The 10,843-nt window shown below is 48.4% G+C and overlaps 1 long non-coding RNA gene across 2 annotated transcripts; it reads right to left on the bottom strand.

Annotated features, from left to right (window-relative positions):
- Positions 1-3,581: 3,581 nt before the first annotated feature.
- On the bottom strand, positions 3,582-10,548 carry LOC307210804. Of its 2 annotated transcripts, XR_013836132.1 has the most exons (4): positions 10,414-10,548; positions 8,164-8,216; positions 3,674-4,645; positions 3,582-3,643 (listed from the first exon to the last, which is right to left on the bottom strand). It is a non-coding gene; the product is annotated as an uncharacterized lncRNA (long non-coding RNA). The 2 variants fall into 2 exon arrangements; XR_013836133.1 differs by having other exon boundaries at positions 3,588-4,645.
- Positions 10,549-10,843: the final 295 nt, after the last annotated feature.

Below are 10,843 nucleotides of genomic sequence, written 5' to 3'. Positions count from 1 at the left end.
TTTTGGTAGTGCCGTCTCCTAACTATTAAATCATTCTCTGTGGGTGGAGATCGGAACTGAGTTCCGGCACCCCTCAGGTGTGCACAATTGCCATTATAAGAGAAAAGGGGAGGCATTCATTGTGAGTTCTGGCACCTCTTTTTCTAGAAAAATACATATGCTCACACACTCATGCATACATACTGTTCAGCTCACACATCACACTTACTACCTGTATGTGGGACTGCTGTGCATAAGACTCGTGCCCTGCAGTGTATAGGAAATTGCTAGATCAGGGTGCAAGAAAATTAATTAAAAATTAACACAACATAGGGTGCAGAGAGCCATGAATAAGTATAAAACAGGGGAGGGGAACTGACTTGAGGCTCTCTGGATGACATTGGACTTTAACTCCCAGCAGCCCCAGTCAGCATCGCCAATGATTAGGGATGGTGGGAGCCACAGGTTTCCTACCCCTGGTAGATTCAGCAGCCTGTGATTTGACCAAGATGCCCAGATCATGAAAAATAAGCATACAAACATGCCATTGTATGCGCACACACCTAGAATTGCATATTACTTTTTTGTGGGGAGATGGGTGGCAAAAGCAGCCCACTACCCCACCACTTGTATGGCATGTTATCCGTTCCATGTACTGTATTTTTCGCTCTATAAGACGCACCAGACCACAAGACGCACCTAGTTTTTGGAGGAAGAAAACAAGAAAAAAATATCTGAATCTCAGAAGCCAGAACAGCAAGCGGGATCGCTGCGCAGTGAAAACAGCGATCCCTCTTGCTGTCCTGGTTTCTGGGATAGCTGTGCAGCCTGCATTTGATCCATAAGACGCACACACATTTCCCCTTACTTTTTAGGAGGGAAAAAGTGAGTCTTATAAATCAAAAAATACGGTATGTCCCTCTCTTCTTCCAAGGAGTTTGGGGCAGCAGCAAGGTTTCCCCCCTGCTCCCATTCCCTCCACTCGCAATAACCCTATGAGGTAGGTTAGACTGAGTGAGCAGTCCAAAGTCATTTTGCTTTGTGGCTGAGTGGGGATCTGAGCCCACTCTAACAGCTGAATCCCATTGTGGCTCCCTATTTAGATGTATGAGGGACGCGGGTGGCGCTGTGGGTTAAACCACAGAGCCTAGGACTTGTCAATCAGAAGGTCGGCGGTTCGAATCCCCATGACGGGGTGAGCTCCCATTGCTGGGTCCCTGCTCCTGCCAACCTAGCAGTTCGAAAGCACGTCAAAGTGCAAGTAGATACAGTAAATAGGTACCGCTCCAGCGGGAAGGTAAAAGGCGTTTCCGTGCACTGCTCTGGTGCGCCAGAAGTGGCTTGATAATGCTGGCTATATGACCCGGAAGCTGTACGCCGGCTCCCTCAGCCAATAAAGCAAGATGAGCGCCGCAACCCCCAGAGTCTGTCACAACTGGACCTAATGGTCAGGGGTCCCTTTACCCTTTACCTTTATTTATGTGTATGGCTGTCCGTGTACCAAGGCTGAGACATATATAAGCAGTACAAATGAACGATTGTTCAGTGGGCAGAACCTTGCTCTTGGGTTCAAACGCCAGCTCAGCCACAGACTCCTTGAAGGCTTCGGAACCCAACCACTCCCAACCCAACCTTATCTGTAAAATTAGGAAAGCAAAAGTCTGCTTGACAGCAGTTACTGCAACAATGAGCCAGACAATGTAATGTTCTCGCTCCCCTCTAGCCTTAGGGATAAGGCTCAGAGAGGAGAGAGGGCAACTTCTCCTTTTAGATTTCATGACCAGCCTCTTGGGCACACTCAACCTGTTATGCTCTCGCTCCCCCTAGTGGGAGGCACCTTTTTGTATGTGTTGGTTGGCATTTGTGTTTCTTTCCAAAGGTCTCATATGCACACACCCCTGGGGCCACTGACCCCCGACCGGGATCTATTTCTAAGCAACCAAGCTGAGCTGTCTCTTTTGGCTAGGAGATGCAATGGCTTCTCCTGCAGTTTTAATCGCAGCAGCCTGCGGTGCATTCTTCCTGCCTTCCGAGGCTCAGGGGGTTGCCTTTATGGTTCAGAACAAAGCATGTGTAAAGACTGTAATTGAATCAAAGATGGCAGGGGGCTCCGGCTAAGTTGCTGAAGAGGCAGCGGGAGCACTTGCTTCTGCCCAGTGAAGGGTGCCATCACATTTCGCCTCCCACTGAGCATAAATACAGCAAGTCATTTAGCGTGAGACGCCAGCCTCATCAGCTCTGGGGCAAAAGGTACTGCAGTGGTAACTATCACACTTAAGGCGCTATGTCAGAAAAGGTTGCTATATTTCAAAAAGTAAAAACCAGGACACCCTGAAAGCTTTTTTGGAAGACCCCAAAATTGTTGGGAATTCCCCCCGGACATCAATTCCGCCTTTGAAATCTGGACGTATGCCAGCCATACAGTAATATCTTTCCCAACACTGTGCACTTTTCCCCATCCACGGTTGGGTGCCAGCGATACCCTGCCAGTGTTTCTCAAATTTGGGTCCCCAGGTTGTTGGACTACAACTCCCATCATCCCTGACAGCTGGTCCTGCAAGCTAAGGATCATGGGAGTTGCAGTCCAACAACCCAAGTTTGAGAAACACTGCTAGTCACTACAATGCCTATGGCAGACTCTCAATTCTAGCTTAGCACACCCTTCTCCCGTCCGATTCAGCATCACACCAAATAAAGATTATTCATTTGGGGAGATTATACAGTAGGCATGGGGAGCAAGTGTGCTGGCTTGCCCCTGCAGTTGAGGGGGCCAGCGCCATGCCAACATCACTTGTACATGCTGCTTGCCATGCCGATGTGTCATGCACACACTGTGCGACTTCTGCAAGTGGTATGACCACATCACACGGCGCGTGCACAGTCACTACAAAATATTGAGGGCCCCCGGTTCCCACAGGTGCTTGCTTCCAGGAAGTTGCATTGATTTTAATGGATTTTACTTCTGAAGTTGTTTGAATTTCATACAAGAACCCTTTAGGCATTGCAGTTCCAAAGTCAGCTGGAAGCTGAATCATAGCTGCAGTTTCACACAACACAATATAAGTGCGCTCAGAATTACATCCTTAGTGCACATTAAGCATTGCGTACAAGTAACAAAATGCTGCCTTTCTTTGCCCACAAGGAAGAACTTCTATAATTATTCCCACAGAGGTGTACATAGATGAAAATGTTACACTGGAGTTAGTCGTTCATGTATGTCTTGTTTTTTCCAAGTCCTGTTTGTGATTTCCCCCTGAAATATCTGCCATGTCTGTCTGTTGAAGCAGAACTCTGTAGCACCTTGTATTCCATCAGATTTACACACCAGCGGACAGTCCTGATGCAACGTTTTCCAAAAGCACTCCCATATGTCATGTGAGAAACAGATGCACTGCTGTTATAGCCAATTCTTCATCAAGGTGTTCTGTCTCTTAAAAGAAAAAGTGGGTGTAGGTTGTTTAGGGTGACATGAGCTACCCCATCAAAGAGCTGGAAGGGACCTTGATCTAGTCCAACTTACTGCAATGCAGTGCAGGCATATGCAGCTGTCCCATATGGGGATTGAACCTGCAATCCTGGTGTTATCAGCACCATGCTCTGAGTCTAACCAACTGAGCTATCCATTTAGGCACACCCTTCCTTCAAGTATCAGGGATGCTGATTCCTGGAGTCATTTAGAGGAGGGATGGGGAACCTGTGGCCCTGTAGATGTGCTCCCATCACCCCTGACCACTGACCATGCTGGCTGGGGCTGATGGGAATTGGAGTCCCAACGAAACGTGGAGGACCACAGGTCTCCGGCCCTTTCATCTAGGGGGCCACAGGTTTCCCTGGTGTATTTTAACATCTAGTATGTGACTGCAAGAGCCTGGGAGGAACTCCTGCCTCCCACCAACCGGCTACCTCTTGCTATCTGTCTCCGATAATCGCTTGATGTCCTTTCAAATCCAATTACTAGATTAATTGACTCAAGGAAAAGATGTGGCTGAGGGCTGGAGCTGCCCAGATTTATTTTCTAATAGGCCGCAGCGGACATGGCTCGTGCCAGGGGAGATTTACCATCCCCCTAATTCACCGACAGTTCTGTGATTAATAAGGTTTTTCTACCAGGCTCATAATTTACCTCCACTATTTTTTTTTAATCAGCGGAACCAGCAACCGGCCCCTCATCATCCTCAATTACAAAAATATTAAAGCTGCAGGTGTGGTTGCGTGGTCGCTGCCCAGCTGGGGAGTGTTTCCTTTAAATCACAGCCAAATTACCATAACAATAAGTGGTATTTGCATCTGAACGGCAGCAGCTGAGAGTTGTTTGGAGATTGTAATGCATCACAGCCCTGGTTTGGGGCTTATTCCTATGGCTGCCTCCAGGGGCAGCAAGCCTCAATAGATGGATCCCCTCTGGAAGGTGCCTAAAGATCATCTTGCTTCTCTGAAGGAAGATCTGACCTTTGCTCTCCTACACTGACCTACTATACTGACGCTGATGACTGTCCTCTTCAACCTGGGAACCTGGACTCTCTGCAATAACACTCACCAGCTATGATATCACTGCAGCTTCTGAGGTGTGCATTAGGGAGCATTTGAGATCTCAACCTGAAAGGTCAGGTCCACCTTCCAGAATGAAATTAGAAGAAAACATAATCTCTGGGTCCTTTCTTTTTGCCTGCCAGATTGGAAGTGATGGGTAGGTCTGTCACTATGCCTTTCAACCGATGTGTAGCGTCTGGGCTCAATAACTGGTTCTGTCCTGACTGGGCTAGGCGACTGGAGCACTTTCAGAGATCTTCCAGTCCTGGAAAGCAGGTCCCAGTGCACTGGACCCACAGCTGTGCATTGTGAGCACCAGTGTGATAGCCTGGGAATCCGATTCAGAGGCTGAACCGGAGGAATCCCAGCCTGCACAGGAGTTCCCGCCTCCAGGGCCAGCTGAACTGGGACAGGGCCTTGATTCTGAAGCACCTGCACCTGTGCCAGATCCTCAGGAGCAGGCACCAGGTGAATCCACTCTGGCTCCGGAGGTGGTTGAGGACTCAGTGCCTACAGGTGAGTCTCCCCCTGGGTCCAGTAGCCCTTCAGCCTCTCCTGAACTGCAGAGGCTTAAGGCCAGGAGAGGCAGGTCTCCTGGAGGCCGGGACTGCCCCTGGCCTCAGAGAAGATGAAGGCCAGTCAGCCCGGTCCCAGGTTGCGGGAGCAACGTTGTTGAAGAGCTGTTTCGGCCAGCACCCAGTCCGGTTCCCCCAGAGTTCCTGTCCTTGCCCGGCTCCTCGCTGTGGACCCCACTTTGCCCGTGGAGGACTGTCTGCCGACCCTCGACTCAGGTCCTGGACCTCGCCCCATGGTAACCTCCCCCCTGGACCAGCACAACCAGACTCAGCAGAGTATAAATAACGCGGGAGCTAGCTGTGAAGCATAACTTCTTTTATTTCTAGTAGCTACTACAAACTAAAGAACTACTGGCTTTCATGAGCGTTACAGCTCCCACTCAGCCATCTAGTCACTACATAGATAAGACTCTCTCCACACACAGAGTCAGGAGCGGAAGAGTAGAAGAGCAGTTTCAGCCCCCTCCTTTCTCAAAACATCAGATCAGGAGATTCTCGCAATGGGAGGGGGTGAAAAGATCAACAAGGTCTTCCGTGTACCACTTTTGTTCAGGTGAATTCAGTCCTCAAGCAAAATTGCTCAGAGTTACAGCTCCCATCAACCTCAGCCAGCATGGTCAATGATAAGGGACGATGGGAGTCAGGAGCCCAGGAACATCTGGAGGGCATCAGTTTGGGGAAGACTGGTCTACAATGACTGGAAGCCCCTCTCAAGTCTTCCCCAACTTTGGAGACCCCAGGGATCAAAGCTGGGACTTTTCGCTTGCAGAGCAAATCCACTGGGTTTTTCCAGAGCAGCCCTGGCCATACTAAAAGCACTGTGGAGGAGACACATGCTTTGCTTCCCATCAGGAGCAAGTAGGGATAAAGGGCCAGAAATTTCAGGAGGACCTGATGTTGTGCCCCATACTTGGCAAGCTTCACAAACCGTTTCGCTAGAAAAACACATAAGCAGAAGTCGGGAATATCTTGGTTGACATTGTATATAATTCTAGTGCAGGGGTGTCAAACTCAAATTCATCGGGGGCCGCATCAGCAGTTTGGTCACCCTCAAAGGGCCGGTTGTATCTGTAGGACTATGTGTCCACTCTTTATTTAAGCAGAATAATAAGCAGACCCCCCCCCCCTAATAAGCAGACCCCCTCCCCCTCCCCCCCACATACATCATATGTACTTACAGTACAGGAGAGAAGGGTTCAGGCAGCCGTTGGATCTGTCACATCACAGGATGGCATGCGCTCAATATAAAAACAAGTGGAGGTTTCCTGAATGCATGTAAAGTGGAGGTTTCCTGTGTAGAATGGCCGGCGCCGCTAGAGGGCAGACGTTCTCTGGCTTGTAGGCTGCCGCGCATGCGCTGAAGAGGCGGCTTTCTTGTGTCAAAAAAAAAAAAGCGCGAGAATAAAAGGTGAAGGCTGGCGGCCAGCAGCGGCTACACGGGCCACATGACGAGGTCTGGCGGGTTGGATCTGGCCCGCGGTCCTTGTGTTTGACACCCGTGTTCTAGTGCAGTGTTTCCCAACCTTGGGCCTCCAGCTGTTTTTGGACTACAACTCCCATCATCCCTAGCTAGCAAGACCAGTGGTCAGGGATGATGGGAATTGTAGTTCAAAAACAGCTGGAGGCCCAAGGTTGGGAAACACTGTTCTAGTGTATGGGGCTTCTTGATATCGCTAAACTACAACTCCCATCATCCCTCACAATTGGATTATGCTGGCTAGGTCTGATGAGGGATGTAATACAGCATCTGGAAGTCCACAGGTTATTGACCACTGTTCTAGTGACTGGTCTACTCTGGTTAAGAACTGGGATGGTTGGACCTCACTGGGACTGGCAGAGGCAGTCTTTGCAAACACAACAGTACTTTATTGCTTCATCACACATTTGGAATGAAGTCCACCTATAAGACCCTGGTACAAGAGCAACTAGAGGAGTTCGAGAGAGCCCCAAGGCACTAATATGAACTACAGCACTTCCTGCTGACATACGAAATGAACAACCATGAAAATGTCATTTGAAAGACCCATGGTTAATTTAAAAACCATTGCCCATGGAACTTAGAACTAAACTTATCTTACTTAGGGCTGATTTATAAGTTTAGCAAGGCACATGGCAACACATACACAGAAAGCCCTCCTGGATGTAATCCAACAAAGTCGTTGTTTTGCTAGCCTGCTAATTTTCTACATGCTGGCTCCCCTTTTGGTGACATGCCATTAACGTGACCCTTCGCTAACTGCTTGAAGTGTGAAGATTCAGAAGATTTTAACCCTGGGAGTCTGCTGAAAGTGTATTTATTCATTTACTGAGAGAGTGCTATTCTGCCTTGCACAGATTACAAAAAGAGGCTAATATAGAACACAATAAGCAAGAACATTAAATATTATCATAAATTAAGTAATTAATAGCATCATAAAAATGACTCAAAGCATCAGCCTCTAAAAGCCTAAAGAAGAAGACATGACTTTATATTCATAAGAATATAAAGCTGGGGAGAGAAACACTTCTGTGTATCAGCTCCACAGATGTGGTGCCACCACACAAAAGGCTCTTCCTCAGACCTCTACTCTATGCACCTCATTTAATTCAGGACCCACTAGGAGACCCTATTCTGCAAATATTTCAGTATGTTATTTTGGGCCCAGATTTCATTCCTGGGTTTCAAGCCATGGAATTCAGTGGGAATTACTTCTGAGTAGGCATGTATAGACATGCACTGTAAATCTCCCTTAGCATATAACTGCTTTGCTCTCGACTGTCCAGGCTGCAATATGACGTCAGAGCAGAAAAGCCTGCTTCTTGGCCCTTCTGATTATTTGGTGGGGTCCTGCATTTGGGGAGATGGTAGTACATAAGGCAGAACCTTTTTCAGACCCCCTTGGATGAAACCCTGCCAGATTTATGACACCATTTGTCTTCTGGTGACTAGTGAAAACATTTCTGTTTATCAAAACCTTGGGGGTGGTGGGGGAAACACCCAGCCCCAAAATCCATTCTGCTTGCTGCTGCTTTCTCAGTACGTTTTATTTCTTTGTCTTTTGTGGGTTTAATGGTTTTATGCTTTTTATGGTTATTTTACCTCCTTTGTATGCGGCCTTGAGCAATTTCAGTGGGAAAGGCAGGAGATAAATGCTGTAAATAAATAGATGTACAATAAAATAAGGAAATGAATAAATAGACATGAGTTTCTCGCAGACTCTGGTGTATGGGCTGGTGTATTTGTCTGCTGCTCCTTACTTCTGTTCCACACACCCATGCACACCCAAAGCCTTTTTATTCTCTGCCTTTTGCATAGAATAGATCAAGTCTAGGGCAACTCAGGCCTGGGAGCCTAGTCTGACTTTCTAGGCTTTTCATAGAATTGCAGTTGGAAGGGGCCACAAGGGCCATCTAGTCCACCCCCCTGCAATGCCGAAATCCACATTTTGCCCAGTGTGGGGCTTGAACCCACAACCCTGAGATTAAGCCTCATGCTCTACAGACTGAGCTATCCCAGCTGATGAGTCCCCTTCACTGGTCCCATTCGGTGCCTTCCTCTTGCCTGGCTCCAAGCAGCAACAGAGGAAGGGGGGTGAGGTGGGTGCGGGTGTCACCACTGAGGGGGGTGACAAAATGCCGGGCGGCACTCACCGCGGGGCCTGCAGTGCGCCCGAGCCACACATCTCTCCTGGCAGTGACGCAGTGGCTTGGACGCCTGCAGGCTCTGCGCTGCCCCAAACGGTCCGCCAGCCGCCTCCCCCTCAGATATAGGATGGCTGAGTGGGAGGAGGCAGACTCCTCAGAGGCCCTGCGGAGCATCCTGTTCCCAGCTCGCCCCACCCTGCGGGCGGCTGGTCCCGTCCTTGGGTGCAGGGCACACGTGCCAACCCAGGCACCTGATCAGTTTGCTCTGACGCTGGCTTCAAGGTGTCCTAGAACTGGGATCATGCCTCTTCCTTGCCTGGATGAAGATTGTGCATAGAAACCTCTGGCTATCGCATGGCTGGAATGTAGCCTACTGTGCAAAGGTCAAAGCCACATTTTATTGCTCCACCTACTTCTCACCTCTGGCCCCACCCACCACTGACATGAGTCCCCCACCCCCTGCCCACCGCTAGAAGGTTACCTTGCAGCTATTGGGCTGTAGAAAGTTCCCCACTCCCAGAATAGATCATTCAGCAGTTTCTATTGCTTGTGGGCATCCTTTCCCAAACTGGTGTCTTCACGATGCTTTGAATCACAGCTCCCAAACACCCCTGCTCTGGTTGGATGTGTTGTATTTCTCTTTACATTTATGTCTAAATTTGCACCCATGCATATGCAAATGTGTCTTATTGGTGGGAGGATGCATTTCCTTTTTCTTGGCAACATGTTAAGCAGCCATCCTAGGGACTCTGCAGTAGGGATGAATGGATCAGTCCATTTCAGTTCTCTCAGTTTCTTTTTTTATCCAATCTTACATTCATTTCATTGCATTTCTGCAGCAACTTGCAATTTACTTATTTGTTTTTAAAATCCTCATGAAACTCCATCAGCATTTTAGCGCAAATTTCTCAACATAAACACCTTTTTGCATGCCGTTTTGTCTACACATTTTTGCAAGCAGTTTCCCCCGATATAATGCTCTGGTGCTTCCCCTTGCTCATAACAATATATACAACATATCCATCCCAGATGGCTGTAAACGTCTTATGTTCCCTTAGAGCAGCACCATTGTCATCTTCAGGCCTGTTCCCCTGGCTTGCTAACAGGGGCAGCTGCAGCTCCCGCTCCCATCAGTACCAGCGTAAAAATTGGAGAAACTCCTACCGCTTCCTACTGACACAGCTCTTTCCAGATTGGGAAAGGTGATGCTGTCAGATCAACCCACCATGTTTTGCAGAAGTGGAAGAAATTATGCAAAGCCATGTAAACTACATTAATTTGTGTACTATATAAAGGTCATTTGGCCACCTTGGCACATAACTGTGTAAGTTTGTTAAATTATTGAAAGCGCAGAGTGTGCCCAGTCCTCATCGTTAAGTCTGATGTCCTTCTTCTTCCCATGAAAACTGATCCTGAAATGCTCCTTCCCACATTTTTATTATTTTGGGGAGGAAGGGAAGAAGGGACCCATCAGCAGGAGGGACTTGAGCTAGTAAGAGCAAAGCGCTGCCGTTCTACTCATGGGGAAACGGGATGCAAGAGTTCAGCAAGGCTCCCACACAGCTGGCGGATTAGAGTGTCCGTTGAGGGAGAGCAGCTCAGTACGGCTCAGTTCACTGCCTCCCCATTCAGCCCTTCATCGAAGAGCAGAGTTGGCATTTATAGACCAATAAAAATCCACTGGAATCTGGCCAGCTCCACTCACCCAGAAACATCGTCAGGAGAAATGGCTGGGAGCCAAACCCTGGACTGCCAGAGTCCTTCCCTACTGAAGCTGAGATGGACAACAGTCCTTCGCCACTGCTTTCTTGCACATGAAAAACAAAAACACACAAACAACAAATACTTATTATTTGTAAAGCTGCCTTTATGCCATCAGCATGTGGGTGTGGCCATACTGCCTCAGCTGCCTTTATGACATCAGCATATGAAGGGGGTGATACCTCCCCAACTGCATTTATGACATCAGCTTGTGGGTGTGGCCATGCCCTCCTAGTTACCTTTATGATATCAGCATGTGGGCATGGCTACGTATTCAAGCCAGGAGTACCTAGCAGTAGAGCTGCTGCAGGTACAAGACTCAGACTTGCTATTTCAGCCCTGTGGAAGAGGCAGACCAGCTTCATGGGCCTTGA

The sequence above is a fragment of the Podarcis cretensis genome (genome assembly GCF_951804945.1).
Source record: "Podarcis cretensis genome assembly, chromosome: 2".
NCBI lineage: Eukaryota > Metazoa > Chordata > Lepidosauria > Squamata > Lacertidae > Podarcis > Podarcis cretensis.
The sequence above is the reverse complement of the archived record's forward strand: the minus strand, read 5'-3'. Positions and strand labels throughout refer to the sequence as shown.